Raw genomic sequence first — 5074 nt, 5'->3', positions numbered from 1 at the left:
CAGCAGTCTTGGAACAGAGTATAATGGTTGATCTTCATGATTGTCGTTTAAATGTAGTGCTTCTCGGATTGAAGCTTCAATAACTTCAATATCATGATTTAACACAGAGGCCTCAATCCTCTTTCCATTCACATCGTCCGCATATGTAGCTGAGCCCCAAAAGTCAGTAATATGGTTCCTGTAGATCATTGGGCTCTCAGTCAAAGCAACCCTCAAGTTGGAATTAGTTAGGAAATTTAGCATGAGCTCGAGTTCCCTGTTGTCATTATCAACCTCCAACCGGGCACACATATTGTGTCTCTTTTCGAATTTCATTGCCATCAGTTCTGCAAAATAAAAGAATAGTGAGTACAAGTAGATGCAGAAACAATAATCGAGGATAGTTAGAGAAGAGTAGCGTCTTTAGTAACCTGTTCCGTAGTAATATGCATACCTGTACAAACAAGTAAACGATTAGTAAGATAATCAATTAGAAACCCTAATTCCGAAATTGGTGATACGATAATCGAGTATCGATATCTTACCAATGTCGAAACAGAGCTAATGGCTGTTTTTCAAAGTATAATCGAGTAGTGATTGAGTATTCGAGTAAGCAGGGAATGCGCGAGCAAGAGATTTTTTGCAATTAGGTTTTGAGAGGGAAGTGAAATGTTGTGAAAAAGTTTCTAAGTCCCCCTTTTATACCTAACGTTTGGGTAGTACAGTACCTTTTTGTCGTCTAGTGCAGACAGTTGTCATCTAATTCAAATTTAATGTACCTTCCTAGCTCGAGCATACAGCCAAAAGAATAGCTGTCTCCCACTATACTCAAGGACATAGTACAATTTATGCTCGACATGCTTGTATGTTTAAGATGCTCAAGAGCCAGTATACCCGAGATAGGTTGCTTGAATACACTTGTGCTCGATGCCTTATAGCCAAAGTAAATTGAAGTCTTCACTTGCTCGAGTATAGGATCATGCTCGACATGAAGTGTACTCGACAGTACTTAGCAAAATTCACAGTTATGTATACTATAGATACACTCATTGTTGATCCTTACTCGACTATGCATTATGCTCGACATTAGTTAGAACTCTATCATGAAAAAGCTAAGCTCGTGATGTAACCCCTCTTAGCAGTGTTGTAACCTATGCTCAAATGACTTAGATTACTACACCCTGTTGTGCTCGAAATACATTCATGCTCGAAAGCCTTAGCAGATTTCATCCTTCCTATGTCTGTACTCGAACACTCAAACCTAAGAGTCTAGCATACAAGTTTGCTCGAACTACTTAATAAATATATCCATCAAGTTCCTAAGCTCGAACTAACAGACCTAGGTATCTAGCACATAAGTTTGCTCGAAATACTTAACATCTCGTATCTTCCAATTCCTTGTGCTTGAATACTTAGGTCTAAGTATCCAACATGCAACCATGCTCGAAACTCATAACATCGAATATCATATCAAAGAAGGTGCTCGAAAATAAGATGCATGCTCGAGTACTTAACAAAATTTAAGGTCATACAGGATGCTCAAAAGTAACATGCATGCTCGAAATACATAGATGAATCTAACCGTTCACATAGCATACTCGAAGCAATGTAATCACACAAACAAGCACAGTTTCTTTACTCGAACCACTTAAATGCTTTGTAATTCAGACTGTGAAACCAACACATCATATGGCAATTAGTCCGGACATCACACAACGTTTTTGCTTACTTTACAATTTTTGCACAAAAGATAATCATTTAGAACATTGAGTTGACCTAAGAATCTGGTTTAAGGTGAAACAAGAGATCAAATTTCAGTTGAATATTTCTTTAAAAGCATTTTATAGAAAGATCTCAACATGGGATCAGATTGTTTAAGGCAATTTCACACCACTTCATGGTCAGTGTTATTATGACTTAAGCCAGGTTGACAGCATGTATACTTAGCATAATTTCCATTGCTTTGCTTGTGATACATATTAATGTTCAATTAAGGCATAAGTTAGGAATAGTTATTACTATATTTTCAGGCTGTGTCTAATCTCTTCTCAAGGCTTATTTAGCTTTCTCCAAGTCACCCCAATTTGACTTAAACCTAATGAAGTATGGTCGGTACATTCTAAATTCTAAATAAACATAAAATTTGTGAAACTTTTAGAATAATAATAATAATTTTTTTTGTACTAAGCTCTATATTTGACTTTGAGCTTTACATATCTATTTATTCACATTGTGTGAATTATTCTTAATTATAAATACATAAGTTTCTAATGACCAATACTTCAAGGGGCTTCTGTATGACTGGATAATTACCTTTCTGCCTATCATCCAGGTAGATATGCTAGAGAACATACCTTATCTTCTAATGGTTCACCACATCAGACTTAGCAGCTACAGATTATGGAAAGCTACCATACAATGCCAATGACTGTACTTCAAGCCTTTTAGACTTATAATCCATGGGTTAGTCCTCTTAAACAATTTTCTATCATTTCCCAAAGGTTGGATACAATTTCTATCCACAAACCTTAAACTTCTACAAAGCTTGTAACTGAATAATCTTATCATGTCTCTTATGAGATCCCCAAAAACAGTGTTGCTTAATCATAAACATTTTACTGTTTCAAAACCATTTCTTTTGAAAGTTCATTTTAAATATTGATTCTGAAAACAGTGTTGTCATTTAAGCACATTTGACAAGCACACACTTCAACAATATCAAACACATTCATTCAGGAAGCATTAATTCATTAAGATAAGCACATAAGTCTGTCGAGCATGCTCAGAAATCCATCGAGCATACTCGGAAGTCTATCGAGCAACCTTAAGATCTATCATTACAGAGTCTGTGCTCAAGAGACTTCATGAAAGTCCATGACTTTAGGACTGTGCTCGAGCAGTGGACTTGTGCTAGAAATACTTAGAAAGCTTTCCAAGACATGTCCATGCTCGAACAGCCAAACATTACTTTTGTGCTCGAATTACTTGAAAGTTCTCAAGTATGGTTTGTTTGTGCTCGAGGAGCAACAAACACACCATCAAACACAGAATCATGCTCAAAACACTTGGAAAGTTTTCAGAGCACTTTTCTATGCTCGAGCAGCTAAGTCATGTTATCTGTGCTCGAATTACTTAGAAAAGTCTTCAAGTAGCGCTGTTTGTGCTCGAAGAGAAACAAACACAGTATCAAGCATAGATTCATGCTCGAAATACTTGGATCACAAAGATGTATCATGTATGCACAGATCTAAGTACAGAAAACAATAATATCAAATTCATGATAATTTATCATACAAAATAGTCAAATACATGATTCATGTAATCAGAATAATCAGTCAAGAATAGCAATAAATCATGTAAACATTCATAGTGAGTAACAAGGATAATCAGTTAGCACCTCACTTAAGCACACATCATCAATCAGATTTCATCAGCATTTATCATACCTATGCGTTTTAACAGAAAATGAAACCTGGTTTTATCTAAAGGTTTGGTGAATAAATCAGCCAGATTATCATATGTATCTACCATTTTCATTTCTATTAGGCCTTTTTCACTATAGTCTCTAACAAAGTGATGTCTAATCTCAATGTGCTTAGTCTTAGAATTTTGGACTGGATTCTTAAAAATGAACATTGCAGTAGTATTATCAATTAAAATTGGAAGTAAGAAATTCAGACAATAATCCAGCAGTTGATTCTGAATCCATAGAATCTGTGCACAGCAAGCGGATGCAGCAATGTATACAGCCTCAGTAGTTGAGATCGACACTGTAGTCTGCTTCTTGCATTGCCAAGACACCAACCTGTTCCCTAGATATTAGCAGCCTCCTGAAGTTGATTTCCTACTCATGTTGCAACCATCATAGTCACTTACTGTGTAGGCCACCAAATCAAAAGAAGAGTTCTTTGGATACAAAATCCCCAAATCTGGTTTCCCTTTGAGATATCTGAAAATTCTTTTTGCTGCTAGCATGTGTGAGACTTTGGGGTTAGCTTGGAATCTTGCACAGACACACAAAGGAAACATAACATCTGGCCTAGATGTTGTCAGATATATAAGTGATCCTATGTTGGCCCTATATTCATGTTGGTCCACCGGCTCCCCTTTCTCATCAAGTGCCATCTTCTCATGTGTGTCCATTGGTGTACACACTGTCTTGAAATCCTGGCACTTGAACTTGTTAAGAATCTCTTGGACATACTTTAATTGATTGATAAAGATCCCTTCAGCCCTCTGTTGCACTTGAAGTCCAAGGAAGAAATTCATTTCTCCCATTAAACTCATCTTGTATTTAGATTTCATTACTTGCTCAACCTCTTTGCACATTTGTTCATTAGTGGAGCCAAATGTGATGTCATCAACATAGACTTGTAATAGCAGAAGATCCTTCTTCCATCTTTTATAGAACAATGTCTTGTCAATAGCTCCTCTGCAGAAACCATTGTCTAAGAAATGGTTTGACAACTCATCATACCAGGCTCTAGGAGCTTGATGTAGTCCATACAAAGCCTTGCTGAGTTTGTAGACCTTGTTAGGATGGATTGGATCTTCAAATCCTGGAGGTTGAGTCACATACACCTCCTCATCAATCTTTCCATTCAAAAATGCAGATTTCACATCTAATTGATAGACTTTTATGTTCATGGATGCTGCATATGCTAGAAAGATCTTGATGGCCTCTAGTCTTGCAACTGGAGCAAACACTTCTTCAAAGTCCACTCCTTCTTCTTGTAAGCACCCCGGAGCCACCAGTCTTGCCTTGTTCTTGATGACAATGCCTCTTTCATTTTTCTTGTTTCTGAACACCCATTTGGTTCCAATTGCATACTTGCCTCTGGGTTTGTCAACCAAATCCCAGACATGTAAGTCCATGAACTGAGCTAACTCTTCCTGCATAGCTTCTACCCAGATGTTGTCCTTCAAAGCTTGATTAATGTTCTTTGGTTCAACTTGGGATAGGAAGCAGGCATACAGACAGATATTTTCTTTTTCAGAGGAATTTCTTGTCACTCTTTCATGCAAGTCCCCAATGATGTTATCTATAGGATGGTTTCTTTCAATAAAGGTAGTCAACACAACTTGTTGTGCTGAT

This window comes from Bidens hawaiensis, unplaced genomic scaffold (assembly GCF_021521415.1).
Source record: "Bidens hawaiensis isolate Kalapana, Puna unplaced genomic scaffold, B.hawaiensis_p1.1 tig00026009_1, whole genome shotgun sequence".
In the NCBI taxonomy this organism is placed as follows: Eukaryota; Viridiplantae; Streptophyta; class Magnoliopsida; order Asterales; family Asteraceae; genus Bidens; species Bidens hawaiensis.
The sequence above is the reverse complement of the archived record's forward strand: the minus strand, read 5'-3'. Positions refer to the sequence as shown.